This window comes from Artibeus jamaicensis, unplaced genomic scaffold, assembly GCF_021234435.1.
Source record: "Artibeus jamaicensis isolate MK-2021 breed Jamaican fruit bat unplaced genomic scaffold, CSHL_Jam_final scaffold_833, whole genome shotgun sequence".
Lineage (NCBI taxonomy): Eukaryota > Metazoa > Chordata > Mammalia > Chiroptera > Phyllostomidae > Artibeus > Artibeus jamaicensis.
In genome coordinates this window covers 27,125,053-27,148,733 of record NW_026522056.1, presented here as the reverse complement: position 1 = coordinate 27,148,733, position 23,681 = coordinate 27,125,053, and the positions used below count along the sequence as shown (strand labels likewise).

General features: G+C 43.6%; 1 protein-coding gene and 1 pseudogene across 4 annotated transcripts in view; both read right to left on the bottom strand.

Moving 5' to 3' along the window:
* The window catches only part of VEGFC (vascular endothelial growth factor C), a 353,484-nt gene that overhangs the window by 46,363 nt on the left and 283,440 nt on the right, over positions 1–23,681 (bottom strand). The window contains exon 1 of one of the 4 annotated variants that reach the window (XM_053659879.1): positions 1,629–1,650. The exons of the other annotated variants lie outside the window; for them this stretch is intronic. The gene's annotated coding sequence lies outside the window, so the exon portion shown is untranslated. Of the gene's footprint in view, positions 1–1,628; positions 1,651–23,681 lie in introns of those variants that run through there. 4 annotated transcript variants of the gene reach the window in all.
* Positions 4,172–4,289, bottom strand: LOC119050323 (uncharacterized; annotated as a pseudogene).

Below are 23,681 nucleotides of genomic sequence, written 5' to 3'. Positions count from 1 at the left end.
AACCATGACTGAGATCAAATAAGGAGCAACTGGGCAGAATTGCAAACCAGTTCTGCGTTCTCAAATGCCAGACTCTTCCCAAGTCTATCACCATATGTATACATTTGAAAAGCGCTGTGATTTTGTTTTGTTTTTTTAAATATTAAAATTATAGGTGACATACAATATTATATTAGTTTCAGGTGAACAATATGATGATTCTAGCCATTTGTGACGACGTGGATGGACCTAGAGGGTATCTGGCTAGTGAAATAAGTCAGCAAAAGACAAGTACCGTATGATCTCACTTATATGTGGAATCTTAAAAAAAACAACTAATCAACTAATGCACAAACAGAACAAGACAGAAACAGTCTCACAGACATGGGGAACAAACTGATGGTCACCAGAGGGTAAGGTTGTAGGGGGACGGGTGAGAAGGTGAGGGGAAGTCAGAGGTACAAACTTCTGGTTATAAAACAAAAAAAGCCACGAGGATGTAGTGAACTTCACAGGGAATAGACTCAACAGGTTCCTAATACCTTGGTTTGAGGACAACTGCCATGATTTCTGAAACACAGTCCAGGTCACTGTGTCTGTACTTGGGTGACCTGACACCTACATGTTTGCACTAACGTCTACTAGTCTTAGTACAGCTATCAGTTTCCTACTGTACCCGGAGTCAATGGACACAGACTTAGTTGCATAAAATGGTGCAAATGAATCATCTTACAGTTCTGGAGGCAGGAAGATCGAAGTGTTCTTACTGGGCAGCAATCAAGGGGTTGGCAGGGCTGGCTTCCCTTTAAAAGGATTTAGAATAAAATCCTTCTGTCTTTTCCAGCTTCTAGAAGCTGCCGCCTTCCCTGGCTCGTGTCCCCGTTCCATCCCCGAAGCCAGCAGTGGCCCAGGGAGTCTTCTTCACACCACATCACTCCAGTCCGCCTGCCCCGCCTCCTGCTTTCACTTATCAGAGCTCTTGCGATTACACTGGACCCTCTTGGATAACACAGGACAATCACCGTTCCATGTCTGGATCCCTAACCATAGTCTTACTCACATTATAATCCACTCGGGGAGTTGGGATTCTAGTCTGCATGTTATGGGAAGAAGCCATTGGAAGGGTGAGACAGACGAATGATATTAGTTTGTTCACAGTTTTGAAAACACACCCTGGCTGCCATAGGTATCGATTCAAAGGGTATGAACAGTGGAAACAGACAGGACAAGCACATTTTATTAGCATCATTGAAGCAAGGGATGAAGACAGCTTAAGTCAGAAGGGTAGCGGTTGAAATGCAGTGAAGCGCACGGAGCTGAGACACATTTAAGAGGGAGAGAAGCTGACTTGCTAATAGACTGACTTGCTGATGGACTGGAGGAGGGTTTGGATGATGCAGTAACATGAAAAATCTGCGACGTTTCCTGGATGTACTGTACAAAGTACGCAGCAAGTGCCTCATTCAACACTAGCACACACGGAGCACTCAGCAAACAGCAGCTGGGTGATACGCTTTGGCTGACAGGAGAACTTAAAGGCACACCAGCACGAGACCTGGGAAGTAAGGATACGCATAGAACAATCACTCATCAACAACACTTCTTTTTATGAGCACCATTTATAACCCACACCTACATAACTAACATACCTGGAGAGAGAATGTCAAGGGTCACACAGGGACACACACTTGCTACCAGTCCTGAAGGAACATATATTAAATGCCCAGCGAGTAGAATTGACAGGCACAGCCATACGGCAGGTCAGAACTCACAGGATCCCTGGGTCTGCGATATAAACTTAGACCACTGATACGGAAGTGACATCATCCCCTGTCACCTAAGTCATGCCATGCACAGGACATTCAACTGTAATGGGCCGTTTAATCTGTTAACAGCTATTTAAATAGACACTAATGAAAAGCAACACCTAGTGACATTAGCAAAGTCACAGATAAATTCTAATGTAAATTCAAAAGTTGTGTCACCTAGACTAATGGACTTGAAGGAGTGTCAAGCAAACAAAAAGATTTTCAATGGTAGTTTATGCTCTTAATTAACATTTCTTAGGATTATTCATCACTGTCAGTTTGATTTTTTAAATTCTTTCTTCTAGTTGGATATACCGTCTGCTAGTTTTCTTCAGCATTTCCACCAGAGTTTAATTCTTTTTCATGCATCTCATTCTCCTATAATTATTTCTATGTTTCAAAGCAACAGTCCTCTTTCTCTGAAAATCATTCTGATTCTAGATTCAGTATCTTCTCAGAAAATATTACTCATTACATTTAATATATTGCCTTTTCTTTAATTTCCACACATGTGACAGCATCATTTCACAGGACATTTTCTGTAGCTCATAAACTATGTAGTCCATGCCTTGGCATTACCTTTTATAAATTATTCATTTAGTAACATACATGTGTGGATCCTCTGATCATGTGCATAACCTCTCTTTGTTTTCACCCTCTAAGAGAAAGGTAAATGATTCAGATCTAGTCCCATCAGAGTGAGAAATAAACTATATTCTCAAATAAGAGTTATTCATGGAAGGAAGGAAAAATTCGCTAGCAGCAGCAAACAATACCCATTATATTTTTGAGGCCTCGCTTTTAGAGGATAAATATGCTTAACTAAGTTTTTAAGGTCTTATTAAAGTTTATCCCTCATTTTTCTGAGATGCCACACTTTGGTTATCATGCTGATCAGAAATGCTAAATAAATATCCAGCAGGTGCATTTCCTTCCCAGCAGTAAATTCACATGTAGATGCACAACCACGAAGCATAAATCACCCGGATGCCCTCCGGGGCTGGGATGTGCCCATCCTTTGAGTCTTGGCAGCTGTGCTGGGAAACCTCCTTCTTGCTGACTCATGTTGAATTAAATGTGGCCATCAATCATGATCCAGGTCAGTGAGAATGTGAAATGCATTAGTTAGTAGCTTCCCAAATAGGCCCCCCTTCTGGACTTGCTGCTTTTTCTTGCTTTGGATAGTGTGTCCCCAGAAAACGGGGTCCTCTTCCAGCCCCAGTTATGAGCAGGTGTCGCTAACACTGTGTAGCCTGATGCCTTCCCGTGGTGTCTGCCCCTTGCCCCACGTGGCATTCAAATACCACACTTTATTCCTACCTAAGCTGCCTATCTCTTTTCTCCTTGGGTTTTCAAGTGCGAACCTCCTTCTGTGCTCATACTATCACAGGGCCATTCCTGAAGCAGACCCCTGGTTTCTTCATGCATTTGGACTTGACTGGCACTTGCCAGACTCTCCAGCTCTCGTGAGATCATCCCACAGCCACCCAGGCCCAGTGACTGCAGAGCCGGGATCCGTCACCATCAATCAGTGGATTACTGCACTATATTTTAGATATAGTAGCAGGGGTTCCCTTTGACATGACCAAGAGGCTTCTAAAACGCTACCCAATGTCCACCAGAAGGACGATGTTCATTGTTACAAAGTTATGAAAATTATTACTTCCTTCCTTAAATTGAGCAGTAAAAAGTCACAACTGAATTGTAACAAGCCATAAATACACAAGAAGCTCAAATAACATCCTACGGAGGTAGAAACTCAGTAACTACGCTATTTGTTGAAATTTAAAATTATTGAGATACATTTTCAGTTTATATTTAGAAATTATTTGGATAAGCTTCCCTTCGGAAAGACTTCTGAACTTAGAAGAGTGGAGAAGAAAAGATACTTGTGGAAATAATCTAACATTTAGGATATTTTGAACATTATTTTTTTCAAAGTGGCATATTGAAACAGCCCACCAGATAGATGTCTGGTTTTTTGCTATTTTTTTCACCTAACAATCTTATATACAACATATATAGTGACTCGAGTGCATATTTCTAAGTCCACTCCTCCAATATTGTTTTTGATGCAAATACATACAGAGAGAGTTTTAATTGCATCAAACAAGAGAAATAAAATGGAAAGAATGCAGAACTCCTTTAACTCTCTTTTGGGTGTAAAATGTTCTACATAACAAGCACTCACATAGCCTCTATGGAAACCCACCTTAACATTAACTACAGGGCAACTTTCATTCATTAATACGGTTGGGGATCAGACAAGAAAATATCAGAGGTGTAAGCACACAAGCCTCAAAAACTCCCTTTGAAAGTTACTATAGATAACTTTTTATCAAGTACTGCACAACACAAGATTTTATTTAAAAATCCCACGCCAAAAAAGGTCCAGGAACAAAAGATATATGACAAAAGTTAAAACTGGTGTAAATTTTGGACTACTTAAACTGATAAGAACAGATACTACATTTGATCTTAGCCAAAAGGCCGAGAATCGATAGTTTTGGACTACTTAATTCAAAATTGCTAAGGAGACACACTGCAGGGAAAAAAATCAGTGATGTCAAAGATAAGCCTTGCAAATTCTCTCAGAATTCAGAGGAAAAGAGTGAGATTATAACAATAATAAAAAAATTAGGAGTATTAAAAATAGTTCCAGGAGCTTCAACATATATGATAGGCATTCCAGCGAAAACAACAGCAACTAGAGACGAGCAACATTTAAGGAACTAATGCTAAAGGTAACAACATTATTAACAATAATTCCCAGTTCACGAAGGCTCTGCGGCAGAATGTTCACTGTTTGCCTGTCTGAGGACCAGTGAAAATTCGCCAGGTAATGTCTAGCCAGGTAATGTCTAGACATGCCCCAGTGAAATAACTGAAACTCTGAGGACAAGAAGGGTCTTCCATAATATGCAAACAAAAATAAATTGAAAACATACAAAAAGACTGGAAATCATATAATCACACAGATGAAATTCTAGTTTTAGATTTCAGTTCTGTAACATAAATACCAAAGAGCAGTTAAAGAATGTTCATGGGGCTTTCGGCTGTTGTTCTCGGTGGGGAGAGCGAAGGGGGGGGCAATGTGCTCTGATTCTACTGCAAGTTACTTCGTGGCTAACGTGTGAATAAAGGAGAAGACAATAATACATGCACACGTGTGAGGATTCAAACACACAATTCCTGCATCGATTCCACATATTCCTACTTTTTATTCTTAACATTTGTTTGCAAAGGCATCATTCAACAGATTCAAAAGGGAATCGAAACGACGTACCAAAAATCCATAGGGAGCTCGGAAACATTTCACAGAGAAGAGAGTCTACATAGCTGTCAGTGGGTTGTAAACACATGTACAGTGTCTTTGTAAAATGCATGCACATACAAACTGCACGTGGACTGCATGCGTGTAAGCTTAGGTGCGTGAAATACATGTGCAATGTGGTTGTAAAACTTTCTGTAATTTTCATGAAGTTATAAACTGTAAAATATGAAAATTTAGTTAAAACAATTTTAGGTCTTGAGTATCCAATTATGTTGCCCAAACCGAACATGCTTTTGGGGTAGAACAAGGCAGCAAATGTTTTCTCCTATCTTCCAGTGAGATAAATTCCATTACTGGGGTTATTACCATGAATAATGATTCATTAGGTAAAACAACTAGAGTAAGGTATTTTTTAGAACTTAAAAGGTAAACATCACTGAAGAAGGCAGACCTTCCAAGTGACTAGACAAAATGTGTGAAGAAATATGTATTGTACACAAGAAATGAAAATAGCTAACAGCAAGGACTCAAATAAATAAGTAAATATAAATGAGGCAATGACTCATCAAAATCATATTATCAAGAATAGTTCTGGATCTAAAAAATAGAGAATATTACATTTTAAAGGTGAACTATAAAATAATATTTTAGGCACAACCTTATTTTCTCTGAATGCACCTTGGGAAAATATAGAGCAAAGAATGACAAGTTCTAATGGTAACGTTACAGATAATTTTAAAACATGTTTCTCCTTTTAGAAAATCATGAAGGTTCTATAAATTTTCTATATTTAGAAAAATAATTCACAATAAAAACTATTTTCATTAAATTGCATGCACACATTTCAATTAGGTTACTGAGCAATAGGCTTTTCTCTAATATCTGCTCCCCAGAGAATAAACATTTTCTCTAGGCAAAATCACCTTTCAGTGGTGAGAGAATATAATCTGACTCAATTAAGACTAGCTGAAATGTCTTTAGATGTTTTTACGCTTATGCATAACTATTTATCAGCCAAGTGCTGGAAGCCCCCCTTGAATAGTATGTGGGAAGGAAATGTAACAAGAATTCTACTCCATCACAAGACTGTTCTGTTTACCTTTCTTATCCATCCTCCCCTCACAAGTCTGATGCAGAACTTTTTTCATACAACCTAAAGCTGCTCTGTGAAACACAAGATGAATTAGTCATTTCTCTGGCCCTTTTTCTCCTGTGTGTAGAGTTTGAAAAAGCCCCATTAATTCCCCTAGAAATATGCCATTCATTAGTAATCTGCTGATTCCAAACCAAGAATTATTTTTGAAGGAACTGAACAAACACCGTATTGAGGCAGCTCCAAAGAGCATCACCAATCACAGCGAGGATGTTGTTCATGATTGCTCAGGGTACCACAGGAGTTATTATTTCCCACGAGGTAAAATCACTCAAAGTCAGTATAAAGAAGTTTGCATGCCAAAGATCTGGCCCAGTGCGCAAGGGCAAGAGTGCCAGGAATTCAGGGCGATTTGTCACCTAAAGTGAAAAGTTTCTCTATTTCCCTGTTATTAGCCTAACAAAACAGCAAGTGAACAATTTTGGGGGAAAAACAGCGTTAGGATTACTGATCTTTTGTAATTATTGATCTTCTGCTAGAAAGTTAAATAGTACACTATTTAGAAAATACGTGGATTTCGCCTTGTAGCTGTGACCTCAGAGGCCATGGATGAGCAGCTGGGAGGGACCACGGCAACAGGTGTCAGGTGCAGACCCAGAACATGAGTCTTCCAGGTCATCAGGTCGTACAGACAATCCTAGAACCTCCTATAAAACACGAACGAGTTACTTCTGTGTCTACCAGTTTGCTAGAAGAGATTCTTTCTGAAAAAGTGAATCATCTATCTATCTATTTATCTATCTACGAATGAATGAACGTGTGTATGTATCTCCATATTATAATGAATATGCAGTAAGAAAGTAAAGATCCTAAGAAACCAAAAATAAAGTGAAAGAGGGTAATTAGAGACTATGCAAGCACTCTGGCCACATTCACCTTGGGAGCAGGAGCTCTGACTGGTGAACTTGGGAGTTGAAATTGATCGTGTCTCAAGAGGCAGACCCTAGCACTCCCCTAGAATGGGAAGTCGAATAGAAAATACTTATATTAGCCCTGGCTGGTGTAGCTCAGTGGATTGAGCATGGGCCTGTGAACCAAAAGATAGTGGTTCGAATTCCCATCAGGGCAAACGCCTGGGTTGCAGGCCAGTTCCCAGCAGGGGCCAGTTCCCAGCAGGGGATGCACCAGAAGCAACCATACATTGATATTTCTCTCCTTCTCTCCTTCCCTTCCCTTCTAAAGATAAATAAATAATTTTTTTAAAAAGAATGGAAAACTTATTCTAAAAATCCTTATATTAAGCTAGGGTCCGCTGAGTTTACAGTGTCTTCTCAATCCCTGGGCAAACTAGGAAAAAAATCTCATGGCCACAAGAGACAGCAAAACAATTCAACATCTCCGCATTTGTTCCAGGAGAAAGGAGGGCAGAAATCGCCTCCTTGTGACATCTGGGAGTCTCAACCCAGGCTGTGTTCTCCAATGCTCTACCCTGTGGTCCCAGCAGGTTTAAATCCAAAACACCCGAGGAAGGGGGCTCTGTTTACTTTGTGCACAGGTGCCCAGCACAGCAACACAAATCTGCTCTAGAGAAATTCACCTTCAACCCACTCAAATGCAGAGTCGGGGAAAAAGAGCCCAAAGTGAAATCTCCAAAGATGGACCTTTTCCCTTCATAAGAAAATACACTGGTGGAATCATAGATCTATAGTGCAACCTTACATTGGAAAGTGAGGGGAAATGAAAGAGCTATGACTGTGGAATATCAACATGGATGGATCACAGCAACTTGATGTTACGTGAACAGAGCAAGTTGCGAAGGGACGCATAACCATCATCCCAACTATACAAAGTGCAAAAGCCAGCAAAACTCAACGAACGACTTGAAGGAGCACACCTACTCGACACTCACAGGTGCTGGAGGTGTTCTGTTTTGAACTTGACTGGCGGCACACGAACCCGAACGCAGGGCTCTGAAGGCAAACGTGGGAACCACAGGGAAGCGCTTCTGACAGGCCCAGCTGGGGCCACACACGTCACCAGTGGCTACCAAGAGCAGCGCCTTAAGGGCACTCATGTGCGATGCCGTAAGATGTACACTGTTTTGCCCAATAACAGTAAACCGACTCCGAAAGATTAAGATCACACAGCTACACAGAGGGTTAAATTCAAATCCAGTTCTGACCCCGAAGTCCATGCGCTGTTTCAGCTGCCCTAGCTCTCCACAATGCAGAGCAACAGAAGGGTTCCAGTCAGCACACCCACGTTCTCTGGGGGTGGTGATGGTTGTGAGCCCCTGTGCTCCCTGCAAATACCATTTCTTGGTACCTCGTGTCGAAGAGACACCAATTCCTACACGGCAACTTAACAGCTACCTGATTGTCCTGTGTGATCTTGAAAACAGTGATTTTGAAAAACAAAATTCAAGTAAGCAAAACACAAACTTCACCTCATATCTAGACCCTATTCCTTTTCCCCAATAACCTAAATTTTTTTAAAAAGCTAACCCAACTGAAAGCAGGCTAATGTCTCTTCCCAGCTACCTAAAGACTTCAATCCACATCATTGCTTAAAATGAACAGGCTTTCAGAAAAGCTTTTCATATTAGAAACATCTCTCTCATCACACTTGGAAAGTATATTTGGCTTCCTTTCGAAGTCTGTTTTCAGACTGGACAAGTCAAAGCCAAAGCAAAGGATCTGTCCGAACATTACTAACATTGCTACGACATTGCTATTGTGGAAACGGTTTAAGATACTAGTCACTAGGATGGTTTTCTAAATATTTTCAGCAGGTGTATTTGGCTACATAGGAAGTCACTTTTCAAACCTGCCATGTTTATTCCAGGGGCCTGAAAGGGGTATTTTCCTGAGAAAGCAGGATGGCATCGGGTCTCAGTGCAGACTTTCCAGCCAGAATAAAAACAGCACCAGATACATTGTCACCTTTGAAAGGATCTATTTCCTTCCTAGTGCACTCTGGACAACTGCCTCGGAAAAAGAACTGAGCTCCTAGGTTAGCAACAGTGTCCTTGAGTTGGTTTAACGTGATCAGGACACAGCCAACCGAGGCCCGCACACACTACCGCCTGATACAATCTCGGTTTTCCTACGGGGAGCGGCTGCCTGCCCCTGCCATCCCATCCTGGAGGGGCTGGCTCTGGTTCGGTTCCCGGGGGACCCACGGGCAATCCGCTTCTTCTCTCCTTCCACCCCAATACAAGGGTTTTCATCTTTCATTCACCTGAAAGTGCAAATAACCAATACACATGCAAAATGTACTTCTCTCAAGAAAGTTTACTTTTTTTAAAAAGAGTCAATATTTGAAATCAAATACACTCTACTTGGGGACTACTTTGAAATATCAGCATACATGACAATTGCCCATAAGGCACAATAAGAAGAATAATTCAAAAGATTAAGGGCAAATAATTCAGTTGCAAGGGAGATTTTTAAAAAGTATATAAGCTGGTCAAATCATATTAGTGTTTAAGATGATGATATGGAAATTAAACAAGGTAAGATTCAAGGTTCAAATACTCTGATCATAGCTGTTTCCCTCCCCCTTTGAAATGTTGTTTCATGTCAAATTCTCATTAAGTTTGATACATGTTCACTTCCTGGAAAAAATACGCTTAACATATGTGTGGTTACTAATTTGAATAATAAAATGCATAGAATGAAATATTAAGGATAATGGGGAAGTCCCAAAGAAATGTTTCCATTAGCAGTAGGAATGCACTAACCATATTTGGGGGAGCTTACACCCCATTTTTCAGGGAGTGAAGGATAAAGCACAGGAGGAGGCCATGCAGGGTGAAGACAGACCCTCTGAGCACCTGGCGGTGAGGTCGGGACTCCCTGCCTGGGAGAGTGGTCGCTGTTTGTCCCCTGTGAGGACCGCGCAGTGGTGTGGATTGCTGTTCTCTGTCAACAGCTGACAATAGCGGTTCCTTGCTTTTCGTGGAGGCCCGTGAGAGGACAAGAAAGATGGGAAATTTCCTTCAACACCAATCGGTCTCACAGAAGGTACAGCTCAGTGGACAGGAAAGAACGAGCGTGTGGCTGAAGAAAGCCCCGCTTCATTCACATATTCAGCAGCGGAGATGATACCATTAGAAAGAAGATAAGTAACTCTGGCTGGTGTAGCTCAGTGGATTGAGTGCGGGCCTGAGAACCAAAGGATCAAGGTTTGATTCCCAGTCAGGGCACTTGCCTGGGTTGCAGGCCAGTTCCCAGCAGGGGACGCACGAGAGGCAACTACACATTGATATTTCTCTCCCTCTCTCTTTCCCTTCCTCTCTAAAGATAAATAAATAAGTTATTTTTAAAAAGGAAGAAGGTAATAAGTAAAGTATGGAAATTCTCTGTGCCCAACCTTACCAAAAACACAGAGTAAAAGAAAAATCACACCAATCTATTTAAATTTTTTAGTTTTAAAAATGCTATACTTATTTACTTTGGCTTTATTTCATTTACCTCATACTGAAATCTACATTATTGAAATATTTTTCAAAAACATTTGCTGGCCCAAGTTTTTCCCTTCTTTGTGACCGACTGCTCTTAACTTTGATACAATAAACTCAGCAAGTTTAAATTCTCATGTTCTATACATGTTTCATATAAGAACTGTATCTCCAAACTAGACTGTCAGTCTTTGGGGTTAAACACATTAATCTTTCAGCGCAGAATAGCAGGAATGGACCATGGCTGCAACACAAGCCTCGGGGGGAAAAATGAGTAATTTTTTTTTTGGGGGGAGGGGAAAATCTGGAAATCATCAATACAATGTTATGAACACTACTGCTCAAAATCCATTCTCCTTTCTTCCTTGCAAAGAGAGTCCCAGTGTTGTTTGATGGGCATACACTTTAGTTTTCAGCTTCTCTTGCAGCTAGAGATGACTGTCCATTAAGCATAAATGAAGATCTACTCGAGATTTCTAAGAAAGGCCTTCCTTTTCTGCTAAGGCACAACCTCCCATCTCCTTATCCTTCCTTCCTTGAAGTCAGACATGATTCTGGAGGAATCAGCCTCGCTTGGCAACCACGAGGGAGAAAAACAGGCGTCTGGGGTCCTGACAGCAGAACGGAGCTCCAGCCCTCAACTCGTCCTTAGGGAGAAAAATCGACTAAAATTAGCTTAAGCCACTGCAGCTAGAGTTGGACCAATGCTCTCAAAGTAGTTAGTGAGATCACCAGAAGCTCACAGAACTATTCTTTCATGGTGTGGCTGTAGCTACAAAAGGCAAAAACAAAAACACCTCCCTGGCATCAAGGAACAGAAGTAAAGAAAGGCCTGAGGGAAAGGGAAAAAATAGAGGATAAAAGCAAAGTTTTAAAAAGTACAAAGACATCTGCAAACAGTAGCAGTGGTGGCAGGAATGGGGCATAGCAGTAACTCTTGTTACAATTATAGCAAATCCTAAAGATGAGGTTATGGTTAATATACTTTAATCAACACAGTAAAAATCTGAGCTATAATACTTAAAGCTGCTTATTCTCAGGAGTCCAGAAAATTCACTCTTGAACACTACCTCACTTTTTAGAATATTGAATAAATGACAAGTGCTTATACTAACTAGAATTTACTTTTTTCAGCACACCGTTAAAAAAAGAAAAAATATAGATAATCCATGATACATATTACCTGTTGATTTACAACATGCCATTACTTATAATTCTGAACACTTTATGCTATAGGAGTCCTTGATGTATAATTTAGCATATGATTTCTAATGGACTGAGACTGTGTGTTACATAAAAATCCTAGTTGATATAATTGAATTATTAAACTCAGTAATAACTAGGAAAGGCAACTTTATGGGTGCTAGGTTTTAAATATGACAGAAAATAATATGTAGTTAATAACTTCAGGAGCCAGAACCAAAGAATCCCTTCCTTTTAAAATTAAATGGGTGGAGGTAACATTGACCAGCAACATTACATACATTTCAGGTGTACAGCTGCATAAGATGCCATTTGTACACTCTGTCCTGTGCTCACCGCCCACAGCCTCGTCTCCTTCCTTGACCTTGGGCCTCTGATTGTGCTGTCCTCAGTTATATCAAGTGGTGTACATGTGCTCAGTTTGTCCAACATGTGTTTTTGTGCAAAAAAGAGATCTTTCCATATACAAAATACAGCATACGAAGCAGAATATGAAACTGAAATTTTAAATATTAGAGAATCAAGAAATGGAAACTATGACCAGTATTCAAAATGAAAATGATCTCCCTATATAAACTCAGTAAGTAAAAATATACGTGGTCCAGAGGCTGTCTTGAAGGAATTAAAACACACGGTTTATTTAATAGTGCTTCCTGCTCGTGCCGCGTGCTGACGTTTATTCCCTAGACTGTCAGGGAAGAATATCCTGGGAATCAGGTGGTCCAGCCTCGGCCCAGAACCAAGACTGGACAGGCCACCGTCCCCCCGGGATGGGGAATGACATGGCAGAGTGAGTGAAGACCCTCCATGTGGAGAGGAGGAAGTAAACCCGCAGCTCCCAGAGACAGAAAGTGAGCTTCAGGGAGAAGGCTTGTCAAGTGGAAAATCTTTGCTCTCCCTGGGTTACCACAGCTTGGCCTGGGGGCTCCAACTCCAAACTTTACAGCAGAGAAAAAAACCTAAGTAGAAGAGAAATGTGTTGTGCTTAAAAGTAAACTATTCCTGGACACTAATAATAGTCTCACGGGGCACAGGTGGTGGGCTTTTTGTTTATTACAGACTTGGTTTTGTGATCATGCCTTGGCTCTGTAAAAAAAGTTTAAGTAAACTATTCCTTAAACTAAGCCTCATTATCGTGTATTTATTATTTGATGGTGGATTTCCCCCCTGAATGTTAACCACCCGTATGGCGGAGGGATTATATGCCTTTACATTCTGTGTTGGGCGAAGGATTAAGAATGACTACTCTGCGTGTTAGAAAGCCCCATTTTTGAAATGACCTGTACTCATCCCACTGGGGTACAGACCCAAAACTGCACGTCCCGCTGTTGCGGGTTTAAACCAGCATTTTTCCCTAATTTCCCATTTCTACATCAGGATGACAGATGGGGCTCCAAAGCTCACACTCAAGCACAGTTTTTGAATAGTCCAGGTGTTTAATTATTCACTAACCTGTAGGAAGACATAAAAATATTTTCTTGTGTGCACATTTTTCCCATCCATTCTGAGGCTTCTCATCTAACGTTCTCTCTCGAGCCTGTGAGAATTCTCTTTCTCTCTGTTCTCTCTACTTTCCACTTTCAAAACAATTAGAGTTGGTCGGGGTCATACCCAAGGGATTAACCCTTTTCACAGCAAAAAAGGGCCCAACGTATAGTTTTCCTAACAAATAGAACTTTTATTTATTTGAAATGTGGCTACTTCTTAAAGTATTTACAAAATATAAACAGAGAATTTTAAAAGATTCCATCAGTCAGCAAAGAATGCCGGATATAAAGATTATATCCAACTTGCATATTAAATTATTTTAACTCTGGAGGCAGGGGATTAAGTACAAGTTTAGAAAGGCATTCCATACTCACTGACTGACATTAATGACCATAAAAATTTTAGTCTGCATAAGTCTAAAAGAGTTCTTTTGATAAGCATAAAGTAACTTTTTTAATTAGAAGGGATTTTCTGATTTCCAGGCAAGAAAATAGAAAGGCAGGCAGTCCCTTATCAGAAAAATAACATTTTGCCTAAGTCCCTGGCTACGTTTCACCTTACATTTCATTGGCCAGGACGATCCTGCAGCAGCCCCAGCTGCAAAGAGAGTTGGGAACAAGTTCTTCTCTAACTTGGCAACACAAGACCTCAAACACAGTCTGGTCTGGACTACACTTACAGTTTCCATTGACCCCTTTGAATTACACTAAGAAAATGAACAGGAACCGGCCTAGCCAAGGTATGATCACAAGACCAGGTCTGTGAGGAGCAAACACTTCAACATCTGTGCCTGTGACACTTCCCAGGTGTTGCCAAGGTGTCAGACAGACAGGGTGATCTCCCAGGGGCTGCAGTCCTCGGGACAGGGGGACATGGAGGGACAGAGAAGCATCTCGGATCTGACCCCAGTGGACCACACAGGAACTGCAGGGCTGTCTTTTTAAATAAAGTGGGATGCAATGACCCAGGGATAATGGCAAGACTGAAAATCCTCAGTGTTCCCAAGGCTGGCATTTTGTTTCATTTTGCTTGCTTTTGTCTTTCTGTATGTATCAAATGAACAATTTGGATTTGTTGTTATAAAAGTTTCAGATAGTATTCCTTTTTATAGTTATGTGATTAATTATCTTTAATTAGTGTTTTAAATTACAGACAACCCAGTTAGTGCTCTTCATTTCCCTGAAGACATTTCCTACTTTGATACTTATTAATCGGTACCCTCACCAGTAACGGAGAGGCTGTAAACTCACTGAATTCTGAAACCACTGCGTGAGGTTTGTATTTGCTTTTTCACTGGCCTAGATTCCTAGTTATACTTTGCTTAAGTTTAAGTTCCTGTTTATATTTACATATCATAACAATTAACCACTATTATATATATAGACACATATATATATAACTTTAAAATACATAAAACAGTACATCTTGGAATTTTATAGAATTCCTTTCCTCATATTTTATTTAATACCTCAAACCGTAACACATGGAAGGCAACAGCTACTTAGTGAAATGAATGTTATAAAGTGACAGACACAGCTATAAAAGTCACTCTTGCCACATGTAAAGTACCTCCTTTACAGTCCAAATGTGCCTAGAAACCTCGCTCACTCTGCTTGAAGTTATAACCAAATTGTAAATAATTCTCCAAGTCTAAGAGCTTGATGTCTCATCTGTTTACCATTCTAAATAAAACAGATTTTTACGGTGCCCACCATTATACCCACCAGAGCCCTGAACTGCAATCAGAGTAACACATGAATAGGAAAACAACACCGATGGAGCAGAGGACGTAAGACTTCCTGGGCGCTGATGTTTGATCCGGCCGACTCGGTTCTCAGGGTCAGCAGAGTTCTGCAGGTGAGCTTTGACCACTAAACCAAGCTGGAAGTTATGAGGACTCACTACTGACATTGGCTCCCACTCACAATTGGAAGCAAGAAAGACAATGCCAAAAGTAAAGAAAAAGCACAGTGAGGAAAAAATTAACTAAGTAAATGACTCTCTCCTAGAAAAAAAGGCTGCTGGAGGGCAGATGCCCTGAAACATAAAGCATTCTTTCGCCAACAATTAAAGTCAGCAATCCCCAAGTATTTAGCATGACGACATCTACTCTAATCAAATGGTGATTGGAGCAGGAATTGCCCAATTAAACAATTTGGACTAAATCGTCTGTTATTTTGCTGAAATACTAAAGACTTCTCAGGGCTGGTGTAAACTACACTGATCTCTTAGTTACCCATCTCATTGGACAGAAGTCAAGTTTTCATAAGCAAACGTGACTCAGATGTGTTTCAGCCGCACTTCACCCCCTGCTGCAGAACATAGCTCTGTCCCCAGAACACCCTGTGACCTGCAATTTCCTGTGTTTTGCACATTTTCCTTCTGTCTCTATCAATCTAGCTCTGTCCCCTAAAATCTTCCGAACTCAAATGGTAGCAATGAAATAAATCGATTTGACAAAGTCATTATAAATGTATACATGTATCCAAAGAATGACTTGCACACCACCACAATAAAAAGAAGAGAAAAAAAGAACTGATGAGAGTTTGGAAAAAATTCTGGTTCTTCGCGTTAAAGGCCCATTCCATATACAGATAGTGTGCACTCTTGGTTTTACGGACGCAGTATATACACTAAATTTTTCAAGCCATAAACCCAGGTCATCCTACAATGAAACCGAAGCTAGCATGGTTTAAAGCATCATTTATGCACCAACACAGTGGGAAGACATGTTGAGGTGAAGACTGTGGCACCTGATTTTCCAAATGAATTTAAGTTCAAATTTAAATGCACCCTAAGAGAATCTAATGGCAGTGTGAACGTTAACATTCTCTGTAGGATCACAGTGCAGGGTGGTATAAACAAGAATTCCTCGCAGTGGTGAAAGTGAGTATTTTGCAATGAACAGAAGTTGCGTGAAGTGGGTTTAAAGTATTTAACGGCACTATATTATACTAGAGTCAGAAGGTGGAATAAAGGGAAAGAAAAGCTCGTGCCATTTGTAAAGGAGAGCATATGAATGTCATGTGTGCCTGAAATTTGGTCTATGACAGAGCGGTGTCACACCTTTCAGTACCCAGGGGCACAGCCTTTGGAGAGAGTCACTCGCCTCTAACTCAGGGTCTTGGTGACCTTCCAGGGAGGCCAGGAACCCAGAATTCCTGCCCATCTGTCTGACCACGCAGAGAACTGGCCCGGCTCCCGTGGTGGGACAGCCAAGCACCGGCAGAGAAGATAAAACTGCTCCCTCTGCAATTATTTAACTAAAGTTCTGACAGTTCAGGCTCAGGAAACCAGACACTGTTCTGGAAAAGTCTGAACGTGAAAATGGATGGAAAACGTAAGTGAAATCACGAAGCTTCAGACATCGGTGCACCATTAGGTCTGAAGGAAACCCACAGCGACATGTATTGAAATCATGTGTAGGACGTCTTGGTGACACCGTATTCAAAATAGAAAAGTTTCGCACATATACCTATGTAACTGGAACTCCTTAAGGTTCAGACTACTGGTAATGGGCTTCTTGGCACTTTCCAGAGACATCGAGTCCAACTCATTTATAACCCACCCACTGAGCAAGCATTTAATACTCATGTGCAGCACACGGGGCACACGGCATTGCACATCACTCATCTGCACAGTGCAGACCTGTTTGCACTCACCAGTGTCTTGGTTTACAAGTCCCCATTTCAACTTTTGACCAGAAAGTCAAATTTGCAGTAGCCTCTGTCAGCCCCCGGGGGGAGCAAACCCGGGTCCAGACCCAGGCGGGGAGAACTAATACCTGAGACAAGTGAGGTCTGTGTGCACCTCGTCCCCATCACACTGCAGGCCCTTCACCGAGCTGGGACAAAGCTAGCATCAAGAGCAAGGGCAAGGTGTGTGTGACTGTTGGGTGTTTTCTGCCGGAGGAAGCTGGAGGGGCCCCAGTGCAACTTGAGGCAGCCATACTCCCCCCCCACTGTCCCCAGGTTACAGTCACAGCACAGCGTGCACTGTCAGGTAGGCAGAACCCCCACCTGTGACGCTGATTTTAACTATCTGCACCTCCACCCCCCTAACTTAGGTGTCTGGTGCGTGGATTACAGATGCTCATGGGGTCCCAGACACAAAGGTGCATTTCCCACAGGAAAGCAGCCCTGGTCTCCAGAAGCACAGGTCTCGTTCTGCCTACATGTAGGAGGAATGACAAATGTCGTTTGCATGAACATTTATCCTGAAGCAGCTTCCAATTGCCCAATTTGAAGTGTGACGGTCATGACTCATGAATAACTGGGCCTTGAAAAACATTCTACTTTGGCCCGGAGGGACACCGAAATTCAAAGAAAGACCCGGGACTCGTCTAAGGGGACTGGCGATGAATCACTACCATCCCCCAAACTAAAATCTGGCTCTGAGACAAAAGTAGTTTGTTTTTTAGGGAAGTCATAAATAAAACTACCCATAAGCAAACACGAACCTAAATAAGTGTCCCGGTTTTCAAAACAGAAACTTGGAAGAGGACTTTGAAGGGATAAAGTAACTAAATACACACAACAGACACAAACAGAAAGAATGAAAAATATTCCGCGTAGGCAACAGCATTGTAGTAAAGTAAACTGCAGTGGTTTGAAGCAACACAAATCTGGTATGTAATCTTAACTGGCTGCTTCTACTTCCAAGGAACTCGGAGCAGGAGAACAGTGCCTTTCAGGATGGCTTCCGGGACTCCGGTCACACCCCAGATGTGAAACCCACCCCCATGGCCATCACAGTGCTGATACCTGTGCTCTTCCCCTGATAACGAAGCCCCTCTATTTGACCAAAATGCACGGGATGCTCTATGCACCAGTCACGGTGCTAGAAGATGGTTCTGTTTTGTTCTTTGCTCTTCTAAGTAACCCTATGGCGTGGGCGTCAGTTACTGACTTTCTTTTCTAGAAGAGGAAGCACAGAGAAGTTCAGAAACTTGCCCAAGGTCACACAGCTGGTAAGTGGCAAAGGCGGGATGGGAAACCCTGTAGCCAGGGTTGGAGTACAGAGAGTCATGTGCCAGAGCCTGTGCCCTTCCCCACTGCACTGCCTGTCTACCCAAGGCCTTGGGTCACCAAAACAAGTGACACTGCTGTGACTGAGACAAGCAGAGGTACAGACCATGAGTTTTTCCGGGTGCCAGCAGAGGAGACGTGAACCAAAGACTCCCCTTACCCCCACCCCACCCGCCATGTGTTCTGAGGTCAGAAAAAGAGCCAGCTTTGTTTGCAGCCTTGACCACTCCTAAGGGCATGAAAGGAATAGAAATGGCAACCTGGGGACATTTCACAGCAAAGCACTCGATGGCATCGGAATGGCAAGACTCAGCTTTTTTATCTCCTCCCAGATGGGTTTCCTCCACACCTGTCCGAAAGAGGGCAATCCTGACGTGGCACTTGGTGACAAGTCGGCCTTTTGAACTCAGAAGTGCTGTTGTTTACACAAAACCGCACATCGGGTATCCCTCCTCCAGGGTGTCCGTTTTCTGGTCGGGGTCTTTCGAGTTTAGTGAATGTTTCTGGCCCATGAAGAAAACACTGATAACAGCAGCCACAAAGTCACTGGACTGTTTCCCTGATAGCTCCTCTCTGCCCCCTCTTTCCAGTCTTACTGTGAGCGAGAACACTCAGAAGTATCCTTTGAAAAGAAGAAATTGCTCAGGAAACTTAGGGTTACCTCTCTTTTTTTTTCTGAACTGCCAGCTGGCCTACAAATGAGCATATAAAGGACAGGGAACATAATCTCATATGCTCTGATTTTTAAAAACAGTGTCTTTTAATAGATTGTCTAAGAATAATATTTACTTAGGAAAATACACTAAGTCCAGGTTAGGCTGTTTGAGAACCATTAAGAGGTGTGTGGGTGTGGGTGTGTCGGTGTGTGTGTGAGCATGTTGGTGTCTGTGTGAGTGTGTCTGAACGTGACCACTATTTACACTGCTCTGTTTGGAATGCAAGCCACAATAGCAGAGATGCCTGTTATTAATAGACTTTGCAAGTGTTTCCAGATAGTCGGTGATGGGTGTTTACAGGGGTCAGAGGAGGCTGTCCCTGTCTCCATCAGGAATCAGGAGCTTCTGGGGGACTCAGGAACCACACGGGGCGCCACCCGAGTTCAGGGCCATCACAGCTGACACCACAGAAAAACCTGCAGCTCACAAGGCCTTGGGGATGCTGGTGACCAGCTTCTAATCTGGTTGTTCAGACACATCCACACCAGAGTTCACACGACGCCTCATCCGCTCCATTCCAGAATCTCACTGAAGAGTTTCCGCGGCTCCTGGTGCTTTCCACCTAAGCTCAGCCTTCAGTCCTGCTCTGGGTGGCCCCCAGTGACCCCTCAGTTTGCCTGAGCTCTGCCCCCAGGTCCCCGGAGCCCCCGACCGCACCGACATCACTGCCTCTGGTCTCCGCTCTCACTCAGTGGTGGCTTCTGAAAGGTCCACCCTCGCTGGTGTGCGTGACCAGCAGCTTCTCCTCTGGGCTGTCCCAGCTCTCCGGACATCGGCCCACCTGGTCCCCACCAGCCAGGCACTCCCCAGCAGCTGGGCCGACGATGACTTCTGGTAAATCAGCAGACTGGTACAAAATCTCTGATACCACAGGCATTTATAGGCTGACTTCTTTCCGGTATTTTAATGAGTTCCTGTCTTGTTTCTCAGAAAGCGTGGTAGGCTTGTTACAGAGCAGAGTCACCCACTCCGCACTTCCTCAGCCCCTCGTTGTGTGGTAATTTCCTGCCCAGCCCGGAGACTCCCGCTGGTGAGAATGAATCAAAACATCCCTGCATGCAAGCGCACTGAACTGGCAGACTTCCGATTGAAACGGGTGTAAACCAGGTCCTCATGGGGAAGAGGAGTCAGCAGCGCGCCCACAGTCTCCTTCTAGAGTCCCTAGATTTCCCTTCCAGACGGTCCCTGGGATGATCAGGTGACTGAGGACTGAGGATGGCCTTTGCAAAAGAGGCCGCAGCCCCTGGGACAGCAGGAACCCCAAGTTCCAAAAGTCTCCGGGAAACCCAGGGCACAAGCAGAGCGCGCACCCTGCCCCAGCAGGGTCTGTACAGTACTAGTTCTTGAATGAAGTTTGAAGTACTCGAACAGAGCGTGCAGAAAGACTGCACATAGCTTTATGTCAGATCCTACCAGGGTTACAGCACCAATAATTTGGGAAAATAAGCCTTTGGATTTCAGGAGAAAGGGATTGAGGAGGCCCGGCTGATGGTGATAAACCCCAAGGCACGGTCAGCACAAGGGCGTGATACACATCCACCCGTGTGTGAAGGCAGTTTTAAGGCACTTATTTGATGGATTTGGGGGTGGGCACTCCAAAAAGCAAACTGAGTCACAATCTCTTTGCTCTCTAGTAAGCAAACTACAAACTCTGAAAAAAAGATCAACCCACTGAAGAACCCACTGAAGATAGAAACTACCCAGATAATTTCTGTGAGTCAATTTTAGGAGACACAATTACACAGATTTAAAATACTCATGGTAATTCGGAATTACATTGTAAATGAAAAGAACTGTCGCCTTTCGTTGTTTAAAGTTCTCTGCTACGTGAGTTTTAACGTGTCAAGGATCCCCCAATTAGCGATTTATACAAATCCAAAGTTACAAATCTGCGTTATGCAACAAAGTGTAGGTGTTCCTGGTATTCCCAGAGCCTGAATCTACTGTGGTTGCTGGGACGGGTGAGAGGTGAAACAGCCTTGGAATGCGGAGGGGGTGTGGTACCTCCGCCAACTAGCACCTGTGCTTTCCAAATCCCATTGTCTGTGAAAGGTCACTGGGCGTAAGTGCCATCACGGTCTTTCACTGAAGTTATTTTAGAGCAGCTCAGAAACCTGCTGCGTTATTGTCAGTGACACTAGTTAGACCCTAGTGAGGCGCCATCCTTACATACTTACAACAGTACTACGGAGTGGGCCATTTCTGGGCTATCGTTAGTCCGAGGGGCAAATCCCAGGTTTATTTCAGAGTGCCCCACTGCTGGGCAGGGGGGCACACATAAATGAACAAGGGACACTCACTCAGAGCTGGACTTCTCTCTGCCTGCACGTGGCCACTTGCAGGAGGACAGGAGGACGGATGGCAGGTCTTCCGAACCCTGGACGGCCCAAACCCACTGCCACAAGTTCCTAGAATGGATGCTGCAAACGTTTTTTTCAAAAGCAGCAAAAAGCTGTATTCTTGGTCTGGGTTAAGTCCATCTTCATTATCTTTAATGAGATGGAACAGCATCCATCCTGTGGAGGTGCAGCAAAGAAGGAAAAGCCAACTTGTAATTAGCACAGAGCTTGGCACACGCAGTGCTCAGGGAGTGGCAGATCCAACCTCCTTGGTGTGGAATCGCCTCCTCTCCATATACAAAGGCATCTAGAGGGTGGTCTGAGCCTGTGAAGTCCCCTACAGCTGCCAGAGATGACAGCTGGTGGCGCGGGAAACATCTCTCATTCTCACACCAGCTCCTGGGTCCCCAAGTGTCCAGGTGAGAAGGAGGACACCGCACTCCAGGTGGGACCCACACCGACAACTCCAGAGAGGACCGTCCCACTCCACCACCCTGCGCAGGTCACCCTAGGATGGCAGGAAGAGATGCCCACTGAGAGGCTGCCGAGACCGGCAACAAGCTGGTCCCTCCCCAGCGCCGTCAAGGTTAACCATCTTATGAACAAGGGGCTGCCCGCAGAGGTTCATAGTTCAGAAGAAAGGCTACAAGGAAGTAGAAACCAAAACGAGAGGAGAGTTGAATTCTCTACGTCCAAAGCCACCAATCCCCTGCATCATTCAGAGTTGGGCTCTGCAAGTCTTTTTGAAGACTGGAGGTTGACAGGCACCAATTCCTATCCTCTAAGGAAAACACTAAACGCGGCAGCTGTAGACTCAGGGCGAAAGCAGCAGACACCCAGGGGAAGGGGCAAGAACCCAGCTCTTAGGTCACAGTGCTCGCCCTCCTCAGAAAGGGCTGCCGGGTGGTCAGACCCTGAGCCCCTCACATGGCCTGGTGCAGAGCAAGCTGAACAGAGGAGGCTCAGCCAACGGCTCCCACTCGCACCAACACTGAGCATTTGCCTAAGAGCAAACCTCCTCCTGTCCGAAGATTCATGGTCAGTTGCTGCCAAAAAGGACAGGATCTGAAGTCCACCAGAGAAACGTCCTGGGTCCTGAATGCCGCCATGCTCGGAGGAGACTGCAAGGAAGCGGCTAAACATCACAGCCGCATCCATGGCCTTTTTTACTTGCATAACATTCACCTTCTCATTTCCAACATGGGCAACGGGGTACGTATACCGTCAATTCCCTTTAGGGATTGTAATAATACTTGTCAAACACTTAAATGTGGTATTTTATGCAGCTCCAGTCCAGGTGACCCTAGACAATTACTTTCCTTTCATGAGATGGAAATTCGTAAAACTCAAGTCGCTTCTCCAAAGACTCCTTAGTTTAGTAAAGTCTTCAGTGATTTGGACTCACGCCTTCATCTGTCCATGAAGACCAGGCTCTTCTCTGAAAGGCCGTATCCCCACGACAGGCCCCACACGGCCCTGTGATTCTGACACTGGTGTCAAGGCCGGTGTCTCCCACTCCCGTGTCCTTCCCATCAGTGGGTCACCAGATCTATGGGTTCTTCCTCTCACAGATTTTTCTTCCGTTCTCACAACACCCTCTGCACTTCATTCACTGTCTCCCTTCTAGACTATTCCTCTTGCTCCTGAACTAGACCATGCTCCACCCCAGCAAGTGCTGACCGCCGATCAACCCCGCACATGACTTCAACAGCTTTCTGACTAGCTATGTCTTTCAGGTGCCCCAATCATGGACAACCACCCCTCCATGAGCCACGGCATGATGGCCGAATTCCTGAAGCTGCCCATGCGCAGTGTGACCCCATCCATCTCCACAAACTCAGTGCTACCTACGAGCCTTCGCTCTTACCCAGTAGAACCCCTCAGTCCTACTTGCCTTCTCACCTTCTGTCCCATCCACGGCACAAAGGGGGTCCCTGTGGTTGATGGAAATGCTCATCCAAGTTACAACTCAAGTTCTGCCTTATGTCTGGGCACCTAAACCCCCAGGGCCTCCTGGATGAGTCCCTCACACAAACTTCAGGACACGGATGATGCTTTGGTATCGTTCTGGTGTCTCCTGGGGTTTGTGGGAGACCCTTTCTTTTTTCTACCTGAGTTCTGAGCCTCTTGAAGAGAGAAAAATGGCTTATGTATCTTAAGACGCCCATGACTTATAGCTTCTCTTGCAAACCCAACAATTATATAATGAAGATGATGAAGCCAATGAAATTAATTATTGTTACATACCACAGACTGGCGAGTCTCAAGTTGTCATTGTGCAAGAGAATGACT